Source organism: Wyeomyia smithii, chromosome 2, assembly GCF_029784165.1.
Source record: "Wyeomyia smithii strain HCP4-BCI-WySm-NY-G18 chromosome 2, ASM2978416v1, whole genome shotgun sequence".
Classification (NCBI taxonomy): Eukaryota; Metazoa; Arthropoda; class Insecta; order Diptera; family Culicidae; genus Wyeomyia; species Wyeomyia smithii.
Genome location: NC_073695.1, coordinates 79,797,930 through 79,818,440, shown reverse-complemented (window position 1 = coordinate 79,818,440; position 20,511 = coordinate 79,797,930). Strand labels below are relative to the sequence as shown.

The 20,511-nt window shown below is 36.7% G+C and overlaps 1 protein-coding gene across 1 annotated transcript in view; it reads left to right on the top strand.

Moving 5' to 3' along the window:
* The window catches only part of LOC129723324 (hepatic leukemia factor), a 298,812-nt gene that overhangs the window by 139,683 nt on the left and 138,618 nt on the right, over positions 1-20,511 (top strand). The window lies entirely within an intron of this gene.

The following is a 20,511-nucleotide window of genomic DNA, read 5'->3' as shown; positions in this document are numbered from 1 at the left end:
TCGTTTCCATTTCATATGTCCATCTCGCAAATGTGCTGAAAACACATTAGCCTGACACTTTAACACGTGGAATGAGAACCAAAACAAACCAGTTTTGACACATACGTGTGAATGTGTTGGTAACTTCCTACAGTACACTCTGCTTTTTTCGGGTGTCGTCAGGGACAGAAAAAGTGTAGTCAGAGACAGAAAAAGGGTCCGAAAAGTCAAAGAAAACATTTTCGGTGTCAAAAGTGTCGTTTGAGTGTAGTTACACCACGAAAAACGAAAACGACATTAGTCACATAATCGGAAAATTGCGGGGCTAGTACCGATTCTACTGACACTAGCACCATCTCTCAAACCGGAATTCGTATAAAATAATCAATCACCCAAAACCTATCAAAGACCTAAACAAACGGCCCCAGTAAGTTCATGTAGAATATCACAGAAAAGTGTATTTTACAAAGACTTTTGTATAGAGAACATAAAGTAGATTATTACTTCTACAACAGTCTATAACCTGAATTAGTCTGCTGTTAAGCAGCCACTCTATTTTTTCTATGCATTGTTTAAGAACTTATATATAGTTTTAGTAAAGCGGGCAATGTATGCAGTTTGCGAGAATGCGAAAATGAACGGGAATAGAAGGTGTGACTTTTAGGCTTAGAAAAAATTTTCCCTCGTCCAGGCGGGACACGAACCCGCAATCTCCGTTGTCTCCGGCAAGGTGTTTTGGCCAATTAAACTACTGGGAAAGGTATAAATAGTTCTAAACCAAAGTCGAATCACCCTCTACTATTGTGTTCCCGTATCTCAGCACGCCAACGATGAACTGCACACACTGCCCGGTGGGAGTTTATTTTTAAAATTTAAAATTTTTAAAAAATTTTCTAAGCCTAAAAGTCACACCTTCTATTCCCGTTCATTTTCGCATCCTCGTAAACTGCATACATTGCCCGCTTTACTAAAACTTAAAATGTAAGTCATATGACAAAAATGAAATAAGTTCGTAAAGTTATATATAGTTGTCTGAAATAAGATAAGAGTGAAATGTACGTACATGTACATATAATGGCAGTAGAAACTGCGTAATATGTTCTGAGCAACTTACGAACATAAATCTTCCAATTAAGCGTACGTTCAGTGTAATATTCCTTCTCAGCCGAGCCTCCAGTCCACAAAACAGTCATCCATTTCGTTGTTCTGCGAATATTATTTTAGGTATGGTTTGAGAGTTTTGTTTTGCTTGCTATTGAACTTCTGCCTTGAAACTTTATGACCTAAACCGTGCACCCCGAAGCATAACTGTTTCACACGTACTAAGCCCGTCCAGCTTCTATTTGCTTGATAACCTATTTGACGGACAGAGCATCATTCCAATCATCTCTTTAAACTGTTTAAAAAAAGTTCGGAATTTTCGTCATCATACCGGCTGCAAATTGCGGAAGCTGATAACGTCGATTGCGGCGCAACTTTCGAGTCGCTTAGTCCTATTCTCTATCGTGTTGCTCGCAAGGAGCATAGTTTACGAAAAGCGTGAGTTCAGTCGAGATGATAGTGAGTTCACCTAACTGCCAGCAGGTCAGCGCACACGCGCGCCCGTTGCCAAGGCAATTACTATCACGCTTGATTATGTGTGAAGTCTTTCGATGCTGCTGGTGTGTTTTGTTTTGTTATTTTTTTTTGTAGAACTGCCGTGAACGTGCGTCGCGAATGAACACATCTTTTTCATTTTACAAACTGTTAATTAGAGCTTGAGGACAGCACACAAGGTCAATTGATGGTGGGAAACAGGATAGTCTATACGGGTTGCGATCCGCAAAAAACTAATTTAACAGCGCGCGCAAGTGTGACATTCAGCTTCTGAACGACTCCTCACAAGGTCATTTAATAGTATGGCAGTCCGCTTTGTTGTACTTAAGGATCTTTTTCATGTGAAGGATTAACACATAGTGCGGCTCGTGTCTTCGATGTCTTATCAACGTATGTTCGTTGAGCCCACAATCGCATGATCTGTTCCTGGGCGTTTCATGCACCTTACACGTATCGCATTTGTGCGAGATTACTTGGAGTGGCTTTCTTTGTGCAATCTGAGTACAAAAAACGGTTTGGAGGCCATGTGTCCAGAATAAATTTTTGGTGACAAGATAACAAATGCGGAATGCTTTGTGTCCTCGTGCGTGGAGGGAGGACGGGTCTTATCGGTTTGCGGATTAGATGTTGGCCTCTAGAGAACGTCAAATGTGCTCTGTTATCTTGACATATTCTTCGAGCGGCTTCATGTCGGTCCGTCGACGAGAATTTCGTGCTAGCTTGAATCATTTTGTTGCAATTCGAGGTCGCTATCAGGTGTGCAAAGATAGTGACGTTTCATGTAAAATATGAAAAAAAAAATAAATGGATAAAATAAAGTATTCGTGATGTGTTGAGTTATAATCCATTAGACATTCTTTAAGGTTTGAGAAATCAATGATATTTACGATCTGTTCCTGTGTAAATGTTGCCTTAGATTTCTGTCGATAATTTTACCCTGCAGGATTTCAGTTGGGGTGGAGTTTTAGCCGAATTTGATGTGTTGATTTTAATGCTTTGAATCAAATCCTGAATTTGCTGACAACAGCACTTTTGATTATTAGATACTGGGCATTTTTTGCATTTTTAATAGTCTGAAATGTGCAATTTCGATGCTAACATATTTTACTTAACAATGCGAAATTTGACAGTATTTCATTTTCAATGGTCTTACGCAACCTACTTTTAACCAGTTTCATCTTCGAGAAGAACCTTTCGCAGTCCGAGAATCCAAGGTCAGTCAACTCCTCGGAATGTAGTTGTGATATTGGTGCTAGCATGAAACCACACTAAAGGTTTGTATCTTTTCAAAATGTCTTACGCCCAAATTGAACAATTTCGCTGTTGGGGTCGAGCTTTATTTCTTCTTACTCCCGTTTTATGATTGTCTCAGCGCCCTCATATGATTTAAGATTTGCAACTTTGGAATATTTAAAATCTCTACTTCACACGTCTTGTTTACGCTGGCCCTTAAGAACTTGAGCATGTTTGTCGAGCATGTCTAAAAATAAATTTTGAGTAGATGGGATAAAGCAAAATACTGAACAAACCTCAGAATTAATGTAGTCACAGTCACAACTAGAAATGCAATTTTGTACCGATCTTCGTACAACCCAGGGGGTTACCGTTGGCATTTCTTACGGACAGTTTGCTCAACGACAGCCAGTGCAGATCACTCAACGACAGCCAGTGCAGATAAAATTAAGCAGGTACACATAAATCCCTCGTTTATAAATTTATCCGCACCGACGACGTTATTGCGACCGCTACAGACAAGCCAGCTAACAAATCACGTGTCCGGGCAGGTAAAATCCGATTCTCGATCACGTGGCCTGACTTTACTGTTTCATGCTATATGGTGGAACCGATTTGGAAGATAGAAAAAAACAACGATGGATGGAGGTGGCGTATTTTCGCATAAATGATTGCGCGTCCTCCTGTCGCGTGGCGTGTTTGTCGGCCGCTTCAAACAGACCAAGCTTTTTCGCTAAAGGGCACACACACTCGAGAGCGAAACGGAGAAGAACCACAATGTTTTCTCGTTGCCGCAGCTGTCGGGTGAAAAATATTAATGCATTCTACCACCCACTAATCCTTGTTTTTTATTCAGTATGGAGTGGTGGAAAATCAAAACAGAGAGTTTGTTGCGTTACTATAAAGAGAGGAATGCTCTCAGACACTAGTGTGATACCCAGAGCTCACAAGTAGGTGGCACTGTGCAGCATTCGAGATTCACACAACAGCGCCAATCTGATCGACATGGTAACGCTACATAAATGACTGTACGTATGAGCGTTATCATTACAAGGTAGCAGCAGTGGTGGACTCTCACGTTTTACGAAACGCGCGCCTTCAGCACGAAAGGACGCATTATAGCTACGAAAGCAAAGAGAAAGAGCAAGTAGGATAGAGTGAGAGCGCGCGCAGAAAGCTGTGGCCCTCAGCATTCGAGAATGTCGCACGTGTTCTGAAAACGTGAGAAATGCTTCGAATGGCGATTGTTTCCCCTGCCTACAGGTACCTTCTCAAACATTTGCGTGTAGCTACCGCACGACAGTTGTGAGTCTGTGACTGGGAATAGCTCATCATAAGCTGTCCGTCCGCCAGGCACCACCGTGTCGTACCTGCTTCATCACGCTCACCTGTACCTGCAGCTTCCAGTGCATGATTCTGTTAATGATGATAGTGATGATAACGTTACTAATGCAGGACGCCGATGACCTGAAGCAACTAAGCAGCGCACGGCTCAAACTGCAGAAACACGTCCTCCGACATTGAAAGCTGGCAGGCCCCGTGGATTGCCACGAGTTTTACCAGGTGCACAGCAATAAAATTTTGGTACTGATGCATGAGTAAACCGTAGTAAAGTTTTGGGAAGGTTTAAATTTATTTTGTTATTGCTGTGCACCATAGCAGTTTGAGAATCCGTTGTATTTTGATTCAAAACCTGAAACACTGATCTAATTTCAGTTGGTCGTATGCTCTTACTGTGAAAGTGTAAACAACAATTAAATAGTAAAAATTAAAAAAAAATATTCCTATGCGTAAGAATAATAAGCATCTTAGAAACACGTGTTTGCCCTTGTGACGAGTAAATCAACAATTCCAATCAAAAACAAAAAAAAAACCTAAATTAATCCACCTAGCGGTCAGACCCAACCTTTCTCATTCAAACTTTTATTTGTAAAAATAGATTTACATGAACGCTTCAATCCAATAAATGTATATTCACTTTTTAGGTTCTAAAATATTGATGTTGTAATCTATACATATAAACCTAAATTATTCCACCTAGCGGTCAGACCCAGCCTTTCTCATTCGATTTTTTATTTGTAAAAATAGATTTACATGAACGCTTCAATCTAATAAATGTATATTCACTCTTTAGGTTCTAAAATATTGATGTTGTAATCTTTACATATAAAAATGCAGTCAAGTCTGTCTGTCTGTCTGATCCATATAGGCCCGAAAACTACCGAGCCGATTGACGTGAAAATTTGTATGTAGGGGTTTTTGGTGCCGACAAAGAATCCTATGATATTAGATTCCTCTTCTGGAAGGGAGGGGTCCCATACGAATAAAACATTAATTTCTGCACAACTCAAGAACAAACCAAGCTAGTGAAACCGAATTTGGCATGTGGATGTTTTAAGGGGTAACTAGTATGTCCATAATAGTTGGATGAAACACAAATTTGTGCACATCTCGAGAACTAATCAACCAAATGGAACAAAATTTGGTAGGTAAATGTTTTTAGTGGTAACAAATATGTACATTTAGGGCGCCAATTATCGTATGGAAAAAAAAGTGACCAGAAAATTTAAAAAAAAAACCCTATACAAAATGTTAGCTTGCTCGAAAAAACACCCTGTGCAAAATTTCAGCTCAATCGGAGCTGAAGCAGCTCAAAAATGGGGTGGCGCAAAGCGATTGAAGTTTGGCTTTTTTGAAAACCGAAAAATCACCCAAGAGGGGGGTACGTGAAATTTCGGTTTTCGAAATTTTTTTTTGATGCCAAATGACTTAAAAACGCATGAAACTCGAGAATTGGTGTCATCTGCAAAAAAAAATTTTTGCAAAAATTTACTCTCTGGGACTTGAGTCGTTTTTTCAATTGTGGAAGGCGGAGTTCAAAATGTTTAGAATTTATCTTTTGAAATTGATCAATAGTCTCTCGAAATAGCTTGTATAATGATATACACTATAACTAGCATCGAATACATTATGTTTCATTAGGGTGGTTCATTTTTTCGACATAGGGTGGTTCATAATGTTTTGTAAAAATGAGTATAAAATGAAAAAAATCACTTTTCACTGAATACCAATAGAAAAATTCCTGAAAGTATAATATTTGTTATGTCATTGTCGTTAGGGTGGCAATGTTGAATTGGAAAAATTATAAGTAAATTTGCAAAATATTACAAAACAAATTTACAAAATGTATCAAACTACTCTGTGCAAAAAAAATTATCTCAACCAAAATTAAGATTGTGTCTCGTGGAAAATGTTGAATGCTTTCATGTCATTTGCAAAATCACACACGGGAGGTACATGGAGTTTTAACATTTGAAAAAAGTTTTCGATTCCAAGTGTCTTAAAATTTTAAATGAAACGGTGGAAACTTATGGAATATGTTATATTATTTGTTTGAAAAATCTACTCTCTAAGACACTTGCACTCGAAAGTTGTACCAGACAATTTATTCGTTTTGTTTACCACAATAATGTCCTTTGCCAACACTTGATTGAACACACAGTGCTCTGGCTTATATAATCGGACAAAAGACTGTATCGATGTAATTCAGTGATAATGAGAGTATAGGGATCTCAACCAGATACAGACACAATTGACTCGTTGTTTCTGGGTTTGCATCGTTTTGACAATTCGACCATACATTTTCTGTCAAGTTTACATCATCAGAACGTGAACGAGCCCATTGGCTGAAACTTTGCATAAACGTTTTTATAGGCAAAAGATGCCATTTTGTGCTATTGGTTTAATTTATTGAAACACAACTCATTTTTGAAAAGCTATTGGAAAATGCTATTTCGGATAGGTATTGATGATTACAAAAATTTTTAGAGTAAACACGAATCGTTTGAGCGGTGTGACATCTTCGGCAAAGTTGTAGATAATAGTTTTGTTTTTTGAAAAAAATATACACTCTGAAAGCAAATTACTAATTTAAAAAAAATAAGAGAAAGTTATAAATTAATTATCGAAAACAGCCCATTTAAAAAAACCAATTTTTTTTAAAAACTACGAAAGTTTTCCTGAACAACGAAACCGGCCATGGAGAAATAAGAAAAAAAGTTATATTTGAGCAATTCTCGCTGAAACCGTCCCATTAGTGACAAGAGGTCTTTCAAAAAGGATATTTTTATGTCTAATGATTGAAAGTAGCGAAAAAATGAGAAAACCACTTTGGTTAGTTCATATTGATGGACCCCTCGGGCACAAATCGGTTAAACGGTTTTTACACAAATTGATTTTTGAGCAATTCCTGACCTTTTTATTGATTTATTTCTCTTGAATTTGTCATTGAACCCCCTGCAACCAACACATTGTTTTCAAGAGGAAAGATAGAGCTTTCATTTGAAGTAGAAAAAAATTGGCCGCCATCTTGGATCTCGCCGCCATCTTGGATTTCATCAGAAAAACGTGTTTTTGAGCAAGTTGCAACCACCGATTTTAAATTTGAAATCACCATTGGAAAGCTGAGAAAAAATGCTTTAAGATACATTTGAAATATTAGGTGAGCATTGAGGTTATCTTGTCATTCTGGTCACTTTTCAAAATCGAGCTTCAAACAGTTCAACGCATGACGCGCGTCCAATATCAAGTCATGCTGAGTCTGTGGTGTGTGTCTGTGTGTAGAGTATATGAGGAGCCATCAATGTTCCACGTGGGCAGATGTTTAAGGATTTTGTTACCCCCCCCCCCCTTCCCCTCCCCCACAACTTCTCATTTAAATTCTCAAAAATTTGTATGGACTGTGGAAATCACACAGACCCCCCTCCCCAAAGTTGTCCACGTGGAATGTGGATGGCCCAATGCCTGTGTGACTTTGGGTCTGTTCACAAATTACGTATAACAAAAAATCGTACCGTTGATCCCTTTACACTGCATTCACATTGTTTATTTCTTCACTCCCTCGCTCCTCCTTGAGTGTAACGTAATTTGTGATTAAGCTTCTCTAAGATTTTTTTGCTAGAACAAAGTTTGGTTCCTTGTACGGAGGACAGTTTTCGCGTGTATAATAATTAAACAAATTAATGTTAGATGTTGTTTTTGCTATAGTTATATACTGTTGTTTTCATGCATTAAGCTACTATTAACAAAATTAGGTATGGTATTCCAAGTATAGTATGAATCAAGTATATCCCGAGTAATCTGGAGAAGGTATGCCAGCGTAAATAAAGTAAGAGTAGAGTTATCACTTTTTTTATCCCTAGCAAATTCTTATCGACGAAAAGGGGACCGTTGGCTACCTAACAAAATTCAGCCATTTTTTTTTTCTTTATTCCAATCCAATGCCAATCACCGACGCCCAGGGAGGCGGGACCCTAACTCACGACCCGGTAATTAACGGACCGGCGCCAACGGCTTTACTTCCTCATGCGATGGAAGGCGTGATCCCAGAGATTTTTCGCCTCAGAAAATCTCTCGGTGTCGGCTAGAATTGAATCTAGACCAGTTGGGTTGGTTGTGAGTGGATCACGCCACCCCACAACCATCGACACCTATGTCGGCGTTGGAATTCGAACCCAGGCGTCAAGCGTGGTTGGTGGAGTCGTTACCAACCACGCTAGACCCCCGCCTGAAATTTAGCCAATTGATCAAAGGCTATTCTAAAATTACGTTGCGTGGGTGCACTTACTACCTGTGAACTAGGAATACTGACTGTCCACATCATACGCACACCACAGGCTCAGTATATTGCGTTGATTTGTTATTGGACGCGCGTCATGCGTTGAACTGTTTGAAGCTCGATTTTGAAAAGTGACCAGAATGACAAGATAACCTCAATGCTCAGCCAATATTTCAAATGTATCTTAAAGCATTTTTTCTCAGCTTTCCAATGGTGATTTCAAACTCATAATCGGTGGTTGCGAACTTGCTCGAAAACACGTTTTTCTGATGAAATACAAGATGGCGGCCAATTTTTTTCCACTTCAAATGAAAGCTCTATCTTTCCTCTTGAAAACAATGTGTTGGTTGCAGGGGGCTCAATGACAAATTCAAGAGAAATAAATCAATAAAAAGGTCAAGAATTGCTCAAAAATCAATTTTTGTAAAAACCGTTTAACCGATTTGTGCCCGAGGGGTCCATCAATATGAACTAACTAAAGTGGTTTTCTCATTTTTTCGCTACTTTCAATCATTTAGACATAAAAATATCCTTTTTGAAAGACCTCATGTCACTAGTGGGACGGTTTCAGCGAGAATTGCTCATTTTTTAATTTTTTTTTTCAGGGTACATTTTTTTTGGAGGAACGAAGTTATTATTTACAACTTTGTCAGATACACTATGCCAATCAAATAAACCATCGGCAAAGTTGTAGATAATATTTTGTCCTTTAAAAAAAATATGCCTTTTAAAAAAATAATTGAAAATAATTTTTTTTTTCAAAAATATTTTTTTTTTTCAAAAAACGATAACTTATTTTTCTTGATTTCTATATGATTGGACTGGTTTCATTGTTTTGGTAATCTTTCGTGGGTTTTATTTAAAAAATCAAGTTTTTAAAAAATGAGCACCTTTGAATAATTAATTCTTAATCTTTCTTCTAACTTTTAAACGAATAATTTTTTTAATGTAATTTTTTTGGAAAGGCCGAATTATAATCTACAACTTTGTCGAAGACGTCACACCAATCAAACGAACCGAAGTGCTTTTTTTTATTTTATACTCATTTTTCACAATATTATGAACCACCCTAATGAAACATAATGTATTCGATGCTAGTTATAGGGTATATCATTATACAAGCTATTTCGAGAGACTAGTGATCAATTTCAAAAGATAAATTCTAAACATTTTGAATTTCGCCTTCCACAATTGTAAAAACGACGAACGTCGTCGAAACGAAGTCCCAGAGAGTAAATTTTTGCAAAAAAATTTTTTTTCAGATGACACCAATTCTCGACGTTTCATGCGTTTTTAAGTCATTTGGCATCAAAAAAAAAATTCGAAAACCGGAATTTTACGTACCCCCCCCTCGGGAGATTTTTCGGTTTTCAAAAAAGCCAAACTTCAATTGCTTTGCGCCACCCCATTTTAAGTCCGATTGAGCTGAAATTTTGCACAGGGTGTTTTTTCGAGCAGGTGAACATTTTGTATAGGTTTTTTTTTGAAATTCGAGATGACCATTTTGGCTGGCACCCTAATGTACATAATGGTTTGAAACCCGACTCCCTCTTCTATAAGGGAGGGATCCCATGAAAATGAAACACAAATTTTGCACAGCTCAAGAACCAATCAAGAAAATACAACCAAATTTGGTATGTGAATGTTTTTAGAGGTAACAAATATGTCCATAATGGTTTGACGCCCCTCCCTCTTCTAGAAGTACATGTTTCTTCACAAATTTCTGCACATCTCCCGAACTAATCAACTAAATGGAACCATATTGGCAGGTGAATGTTTTTAATGGTAACAAATATGTTCCATAATCGACCTCAGACAACATTTTGGATTGTAAGATGGCAACTTCGGTTTCTGGAAAACAGCCGAAAATGGCCGATTTCCACCCAATATAATAACATCCGGATCTAGAATAATACACAGGAGCTAAAATCGACCACAGATAGCATTTTAAATTCTAAGATGGCGACTTCCGGCTTCTGAAAACAGCAGAAAATGACCAAATACCACCCAATATGAGTTTTTCTTTAACCAGTATGCCGTTCAAAATCCAGAAATTGTCTCCAAATGCCATTATGAAATCCAAAATGGCGACTTCCGGTGTCGTAAAACAGCGGCAAATGACCAAATACCACCCAATATGGGTATTTCCGGAACCGTAGTGATGCACTGGAGCCACAAATCGACTTCAGACAACATTTTGAATTGAAAGATGGCAACTTCCGGTCCCATTAAATATTAGTATTTCTGGAACCAGAAAGATGCACAGAATCACAATCTTGAATTTTAAGATGGTGACTTCCGGTGTCTGGGAAACAGCCGGAAATGACCAAATACCATTCAATATGAATGTTTTCGGAACCAGAATTACGCCCAGATGACAGAAATTGATTTCACAGGCAATTTTAAAGTCCAAAACGACGACTTTCGGCTCCTGAAAAACAGTCCAAAGTGACCAAATATCACCCAATATGAGTTTTTCTTTAACCAGTATCCTAAATACCACTTTGAAATCCAAGATGGCGACTACTGGTTTGTGAAAAACAGCCTAAAATAAATAAATACTATCCAATATGAGTATCTATGGAACCAGAATGATGCAAGTAGCTATTAATTGACCTCAGGCACCATTTTGAATTACTAAATGGCAACAGTCGGAAATGACCGAATCATACTCAATATGGATATTTCCGGTGTCAGATTGATGCCAGAAAGTCTGCTGATAATGACAGAATACCACCCAATATGAATATATTCAGAATTAAGGCGATGTACAGAAGCCAAAAGACGAGGATGTTGTCATTTCGATAAAACTAATCATTTCAAACGATTTGTTATTTGACTTTGATCATATCCTATGGCCGATTCGTCGTGCATTTGCAGACTTCAAACAAACCGCAAGGAATCAATGAACTTGGAACGTTCAAATAGTATGACACCACATTTGTATTATGTTGCGGCCACATATATCGATCAAAGCAGGTATAGTTTTAAATAGTCTTTGAATTTCTCTTCTTTCCATAACTTTTGAGCCACATATCAAATTGTTATGAAGTTGTTATTTGTACGTTTGAGAGATGACTCGTTCGTATGACACTAGTTATGTTCAAATAAGTCATGTAATCTTTGAGATAATAGACTTTCGTTGTTTTATTAACAATTTAATACATAACGGTTGCTTGAGTTCGATTATAATCAAACGAAATGGGAACGTGTAGGGCACCCAAACTTTGAAACCACGTGTTCAATCATAATTCATCAGCTAACCCTTAACTAGCCCGCTCATCTGATAATAATAATCAAATCGGTTGTGTAGTTTCTGAGATAATGAAGTTTCGTGATTTTCACAAGTCGGCACATTACAAATGAAGTTATAGTTCGATTACAGTAAAATTCAATAGGGTCTTCTGAGGCAGCTAGACCATTCATTTGACACTAATTTTGTGGAAATCGGGTCGGCCATCTCTGAGAAAAGTGAGTGAGTCCAAGTAGTCTTCGGAATATGTTCCTTTGCATAGCTGGATTCCACATTTTTAAACATAACAGGCAAAGTAATAGTCCAATTGCAAAACAAATCGATAGGGTCTTATGGGGCAATTAGACCTTCCATTTGACACTGATTTTATGAAAATCGGTCCAGCCATCTCTGAGAAACATGAGTGAGATTAAACAGTCTTCAGAACACGTTTCTTTTCATAACTTTTGAACAACAAGTTCAATCTTTATGAAATTCAAAAGTTAAGGGTTTTCTAGGTAGTCCGTTCTTTTGAGATCAATTTTGTTCAAATCGGTTGTGTAGTTTCTGAGATATTGATGTTTCATGATTTTCACATTTTTAAACATAACCTCTAAACTAAAAATCCGATTACGATAAAATTCAATAGGGTCTTATGGGGCAACAAGACCTTCCATTTGCAATTGATTTCATGAAAATCGGTCCAGCCATCTCTGAGAAAAGTGAGTGAGAATAAAAATCTGCACATACACACACACACATACACACACACATACACACACACATACAGAAAATGCTCAGCTCGTCGAGCTGAGTCGAGTGATATATGCCATTCGGCCCTTTGGAGCACTTTTATACTTTCGGTTTTGCAAGTGATTGCTATACCTTTCTAGGAGAAAGGCAAAAAACATAACGTTGAAAAGCGTGGTGTTCAAAATTTAGTTCTTGTAATATGTAGGAAACAAAGAAACGACATTTTCACCTTTCTAAGCGCATCGTTCCTTGCAATAGATGTTCATCAAATGTTTCATCTTTTCGTCAAATTAACATTCCTGCAGGCAGCAGTTAGATATTTCCTTTCAACAGGAAGGGTGGAAATTATCCACTGATTCTTCACTCCGCAAAAAACCACCAGATGAAACTCCCGGCGGAATGACAAATCACCCCATTAGCAGCGGTAGTACAGTACATCGGCATCGTTTAATTGTCGCAAGCAGACTAACAATTCGTTCACTCGCGTGTCGGGGAATGTGTTTGCTGCTTCGTCGCTCGGGTGGTTCTATAACTTGACGCTATGCGTTGTTGGCACGTTTGTAACGTGTGGTAAATTAGACAACAGTATTCGGTATCTTTAATTTTAGATTTTTTTTGTTTGTTGATACAGACTGCCGACAACAAATAAAGTATATTATGATGCGTTTTTTCGTGGCAATTGTGCACCACCCCATTGTTTCGTGAATTCTCATCTCGAGCGCGTTGGGCCAGGCTGGCAGAATAAGACTGCTTTCGTCGCATCGTGTCACTCTACTACGGTAAGATTTATAACTAGGCGACAATCAACCAGCCGGCAGGCACATATATTGAATGATTCGATGAACTTGCAAGCGGATACCTTTGGTTTACCGCTGGAATCCTCCGTTGCTCGGTGGCGTTGTGTGTTGATAGTGGTTCAATTTTGGGTAAAATGTCAGGTGCAGTTTTTTTTTTCTAGTGCTTATAAAATAAATTGTATGTTAGTTTTCGCTTCTATAGAATAATGCAAAAATGTTTGATATGTCATAGCTATTAAAATCAACATTGATTTTTACACTGCTAGCTGTAAAAATCAATGTTGATTTTAGTAGCTTTGACATATCAACCATTTTTGCATTATTTTAGCATAAATCAATGGAATAGCATTTTATTTACAATTTACATGGTCATTTATAATCAAAAAGCTCATAATAATTAACTTCGTTAATGCATTCCTTTTCAAGTCGTTTTGAGTTTACATAAATTACAGTAATTAGTACATAAATTAGAGAATAAACACTGAATTATTTACGAGTCATTTCATCTCAAGTATGCAAAAAAAGAGACAAACGTGCCACCGACCTTCTCAGATTTGGGTCAAATCTTTGGAATGGTTAATTCAATGTCATTATGCAAAAATCCGATGCCGATCGGTCTGAATGAACTGGAAACTGTTTTCATATTTAAAGAGTCCATACCAAAAGGAATTGCACGATGCATAGATAGTGTTTTCATGTAAAACTTTCTCAGGAACACGATGGAATTGTTTGAAATCAAAATATCTCATTTGCCGAAAAATGCAATTTTATTTTTCATATGCAAAAACAGTATATCTGGCAACACTGTCGCTCAAAATTGATATTTTTTCGAACCCTTACTAATTTTCTTCAAAATCCATGCATCAATTTACCTCTAGACATAATGCTTTTGAAGCTATAATTGAAAGAAAACAAGTCTTGACTTTGACGAAATGAAATTCAACAGTATCATCAATTTGAACATTTAATGTGTCTGTAGCAATATAAACATGTTTATTATTTGTCATATTATCGGCTAAAAGCATATAAGGCTTGATAACCACTAAAAGCATGTCAATCAGAATACACATTTACTTCACAATGTGAAGTTCACACAATCAATTCGAAACTATTTGCTCTGAACGCTAGCGCAGCCTGATGCTGGCAGTGCTGACAACACTTGCGCAAAATTTGACAAACGCAGTTGCCAAATTTCGCCAGTGATGTCAGCACTGCCAGCAAAACCAGAATTTTGCGAAGCGTCAAACTTTAGAGGCAAGTTTTAGCTCATTTCGACCGACCGATGCAAAAGCTTTCTACATGCATCCGTTTTTAAGATATTTCAATATTAAGTTTGAAAAAAAAAGTATTAAGATTGAAAAAAAAAGTTTCATCAAAATACGCATTCAGGACAGAGACGTTTTTTGAAGAGATTGAACTAACAAATAAGAAGTTATGTTCATTAGGGTGGGACAAAAAATAAATGTTAGCTCCCATGCACCGTTCGTGTTCCTTATGGGTCCCATAGCAACTGTGTAACTTTTCAGATCGATCGGTGAAACGCCCGATTTGCGCCCGATTTTTAAAGTTTCCATACGATTTTATATGGGAAAATCCACTTTTTCAAAACTTATTCTCTAGGGAAGTCCAGTTGGCTGTTAAAAATATATCAATACATGATATTTGTAGGAAATTTTCCTGGGAAAAACTCTTCTGAAGACCGTAAGGCGCTACGATGCTTGTAGAAACAGATATTCACCCCAAACTGATTGAATGTCTGACGGACGGCTCACCATTGAAATTTTCCAGCAACACTGCTACAGCATGCTGCTATTGCAAACTTGCTTAAGCATGAGAAATAATTTCGCGTGGAATTAATTTTCAAAGTGCGATTTTTGCTCATAGTATCTTCGGAGAAGCCTCCAAGATATTTTTTTTTTTTTTATTCTCGCTTATTTTCCGTCGGTCTATTTCCGCCACTGTTGTGGCCAATTACCGACGCCCAGGGAGGCGACTCCACACCCAGGTCCCTAACTCACGACCCGTTTATTAACGGACCGGCGCCAACGGCTTTACTTCCTCATGTGATGGAAGGCGTGATCCCAGAGATTTTTCGCCTCAGAAAATCTCCCGGTGTCGGCTAGGATTGAATCTAGACCAGTTGGGTTGGTTGTGAGTGGATCACGCCACCTCACAACCATCGACACCTATGTCGGCGGTGGGATTCGAGCCCAGGCGTCGAGCGTGGTTGGCGGAGACGTTACCAACCACACTAGGCCCCCGCTAGTACCTCCAAGATAAATGTGAGCGATATCATTTCTTATCACATGGTTAAATTTGCAACAGCAGCATGCTGCAGCAGTATTGCTAGTAAAATTCAATGGTGAGCCGTTCGTCAGATATTCATTCAGTCTGGGGTGAATATCTTTTTTCACAAGCAAGGTAGCGCCTTGCGGTCTTCAGAAGAGTTTTTCCCAGGAAAATTTCCTATAAATATCATGTATTGATATATTTTTAACAGCCAACTGGACATCTCTATAGAAAAAGTTTGGAAAAAGTGGTTTTTCCCATATAAAATTGTATGGAAACTTTAAAAATCGGGCGCAAATCGGGCGTTTCACCGATCGATCTGAAAAGTTACACATTTGTTATAGGACCTATACGGAACACGAAAAGTGCATGGGAGCGAAAAAATAACACCATCGCTTTTTTCCCATATAACCTTGTCCCAGTCAAATGTTCATGTTCACATTCACGGAGGTTTATATCCTAGGGTTGAAAATTACTACAGAAATCGGATTGAGTGAGAAATCTGGATCTAAAGCTCGGTAGAAATATTCTAGAGAATAACTTTCCTCTGCAAAGTTATTACATATAATGAAGCGCTTATTAAAAAAAAGATCAAAACATAAATAAATGTCTAACTTTCTCATCTTTGTAGATAGAAAAAAAGTTTTGCAATGTTATAGCCCCACTAATTTTAGGCAAGTTTTAAGGAAAATAACCGATTTAGATTTCAAAAACTTTTTTTTTATTTCAGTTTAACATCAATTTTGTTTTCGAACGACTTTTGTTTTTTTTTTTAAGACAAATGTTTTGCAATGCTGACATCGTCAACATCTCGATTCTACTTAAAGTTATTGATGTTGCTCATAGAAAAATACGACTTTTTCATTTGTACGTCGTTTTTTTTTTTGAGACAAATATAAAAAATATTTTCTGCTCTCAATTGGAAAGCCACATTAGATTCCATATATAGAGAAATTTACAAAAATGTGTTATTTTTTTTTATTTGAATGAATTTAATTTTGATAAACTCACAAATTGAACTACACTAAAGTCGCTTTTTACGCGGGGGATACGTGCCGCGTAAAAAAACGCGTAAATGCCGGAATCCACGTAAAAAAACCGCGTAAATTCCGGAATCTGCGTAAAAAACCGCGTTAATTCCGGAATCCGCGTAAAAAAAACCGCGTAAATTCCGGAATCCGCGTAAAAAAGCCGCGTAAATAAAACCCGCGTAAAACAAAACCGCGTAAAAAGCGACCTTAGTGTAATGTTATTTTATTTCTGCTCTTTTAAGCATACAAATTTGATTTCGCGGTAGTTTTTATTAAAACTATAAATATCAACCTTTAATTTGATCAAAATAATTCGAAAAATGATAAGCTGATTTAAAAATTATGAATTTTTGAAAAGAAATACACTAAGGTCTTTTTCGCTTTTTTTTATGCGGACTTCGGAATTTTCACGTTTTGTCACGCTGATTTTTTAACGCGTATCCCCTCGTAAAAAAAAACTTAAGTGTATATAGAATAAATTTGTTCTTCATTGTCACCCTATTTCGAAGCTGATCACCCCAACTACCCAACAAAAAACACTGGTTTAATTGCTTTCGACGTAAATCAATTCTTCCAATTTTGAGCACAGTTGAAATAATTCGGGTGACCAGTTCCTAAATACAGTAACCATAAAAAAGTTGATGTAAAAATTGAAAGATAGAAAAAAAGTTTTCTCTACAGAGTTGCTAACAATTACCGGGGCTTCAACAAGCTAGAACTTTTTTTCTATCTGCAAAGATAAGAAAGTTAGATATACGATTTCATCGAAAATTTGGATCACCCCAATTTTTGATAATTTTTTAATGAACGCTTTACCATAATTGACAACCTTGTAGAAGAAAATTTTTCGCTAAAAAATTTGCTATCGAGTTCTAGATCCGAATTTCTCCCTAAATTCGGTTTCTGCACCATTGTGAACTGGTCAGCACAGGTTTCGCTCTAGAGCTCTAACTGGACAAATATAAAAGATGATAAATTTTTAACCATTTTTGTAAATTCTGGTGTCTCTAGTGAGCTAGGAAGTGCATTTAAAGGACGCAAAGTAGTTGATCGCCGGGTTCGTCGCTTTTACGTTTTCTTACAGGAAAACTTCATTTAAGTCTCCTATCTCTGAAAACTTTAGCACTTCCGAAATGACTAAAGGCACCAAAATTCACAGTAAACTGTGATTTTTAATTTATTTTCTGTTGAGCTCTAGATGTTGACAAAAGCAAAAAATAATCCTTGAGCTCAAAATAGAAGAAAGAAGGATTATAGCTTTTTAACCATTTCTGTGAATTTTGGTTCTTTTCTTCAAGTCAGAAGTGCGTAAAGTCTTCAGAAACCTAAGTTTTCTCATAAGCAAACGTAGACGACACGCTTTCAAGCTTGCTGGGGCACCGAAAATTACAAAAATGGTTAATTACCTAAAGTATTTAATTTTTTTTTTTTCTGTTTGTGCCCGAGGGCATTTTTGACGTGGGACACGTCTTTGTTTACTATACTGGGATGCATTCTGTAAATTGGAAATGAAACGGGCAAATGTTGCGTCAGATTTCAAACGTTAATAACAGCATAATCACATGATGGATAATAATAACCAATATGTTGTTGGATAGATAAAATGTGTAACAATTTTGTAATATGTTAATTATCACTCTAATTTCATTGCCAAGCGTTAAAATTGATAAAAAATTGCAATAACAAATTTACGCGAATAATGAACCAATTACATGCGAGCATTCCTAGCACAGACGACGTGAATGGACACCATCCGTTCCCTGTGATATTCCCTGTATCAATTTCGAAAAAAAAATTGACAGAGTTTCCCCGTCCCAATAGGTCAATTTATTTTTGCTTCCATGAGCTTAGATTAATATGATGTCTCGAAGGTAAAAGTTTTCCTAAAAGTTTGAAACAATACCCATCCTTGAACAATTTCTAAACCTGCGTGTTAGGTACTAAAGAACCTAATAAAAACTGATGTCTTGAAAGAAAACATGCCGGTAAAAGCAACAGTACCAGTGGAGTATAGAACCGCAGGTCTCTTGTCGTCTATGATTGCAGTGGAACTCTTCTATTCGTACATTTCAGCGGTACACTTCTATTCGTACTGCAGCGGTACTATTCGTATTGCAGTGGTACACTTTTGTTCGTACATTTCTATTCGTATGCAATTGAGGAAAAACTGCAATGCTGCTGTTGATTTATCTCATAAATATGATTTCCATAAATTACTTAACAAAAATTGAAAATTTTTGCAACGGATATTCATTTAATTTTATCCTCGATATTCACTAAATAATCGTGACCGGATAGTATCGAAAGAGTAAATTCCTAAATATATACATTTATAGAAGAGTAAGAGCCTGCGAATGCTTGTGATTTTTTTGTTTATTTAGTAAGATTCGTACAGAATTTTTTTTTTAGATTTCAAAATTGTTAGATGATATATTATTATTCTAAGCTTTACCATAATAAACGTATATTTCCTGTCTTCGTAATACAGCCAATGTAGTTGTAGGCAAATGACTAAAATTGTCAAGCAAAAAAAAAAAAGGTAATTGTGGATTGCTACGATTTTTTGCTGGAACTTGTTAATAATTTTGTTTAAAATATCTTCTTATGTTTGCCGATTAAAAAACTTTTGTAAGGGCTTCCAAATTATTTTGAAAGTAAGATCCATACTATAAATTTGACTTAGTTAGAGGTAAATAAGACAAAACCATTCATTATTATAACGTATTATTGAATTTGGTTTTTGAGGATAGAGAGTTAATTCTCACTTTGACGCATTACGAGAAATTCTTGGTGCTTCTTCAACAAGCACGATATGCTTGTGCATTGTCATATACATGTTGTTTGCACAAAAAAATACTACAGGCACAATATCGCCAAATATAAAGGTTATTCTTTCGAGTGTTGTTGAATATATTTCAAAAGTTGATTTCCGGGGGAGACTTAAAATAAAAATACGTACAATCGCTGAGCAAACACATTGATTCTGTCTGCAGACTCTGTATATTTTGTAACAAAAAATCCCCTTATTACAGTGTTCAGTCCCACGTCACCATTTCATACAACCCTAGGGCTGTATACCTTGTAGTATTTTGTGTCGACCAGTGTATTTCAAAGGACGGAAATACCTTCTGAATTATTAATCCAATTTCTTTGCTGTCAAAGAATGACTTGTGTTATAATTATCGTACATTTCAAAAAATCTTCAACAAAAAATTCACAAAATAGCGTATTTTCATAAAAAAAACTAATATTTTTCAACCTTAATATTAAAATAACTCAAAAACTCAAAAATGTTCAAATTGCAAAAAATTCTTTTGAAAACTCAACTATTAAGTGAAAATTGGTTTTGTATTAAAAATTTGGAAATTTATTATTTAAAAAAATCACTAAAATATGGTGTATATTTTTTCTAGAAGACAGTATCCTCTTCCGTTCAATTTATTATTAGACAGTTTAGTTGTATAAACCAATGGATTCTGAGCTGCAGCACTTTGAATAAAACGTATGCCAAAATATGCCCTTTTAGAAAATTACTAATTATCTTGAATAGGGGAATTTGTTCACTTTCGGAAAATCGGTACTCAGGTTGCTGAGTCAGATACATATGGAAAGTTTTATTCAAATAATAACCGTTTGACAAAATGTTTGCGCATTTGGTGTGGTTTCGCTCATCTGCATTATAGGAAGCAATTCTGGTTTTCTATTTTTCTTTGGAATCCTTCGGAAAACTTTATTGCGCTACGATGTTTACTTAAGCATAATTTGAATCGAATGCAGCGTTTTGTGGTTGAAGAACAATTACAAAAATTTTCCAAAACATTCGCTTTCAAAAAAATTAAACCTATATAGTACAAAATGACATTTTGCCCATAGAAACGTGTATGCAATGATCGATTAAGTTGGTTGCCCGTATTTTTCGTGGAATTGCACTGATACTATAATTCCATGGAGACGCAGTGTAGTTTTGGGGGTAGAGTAGCATAA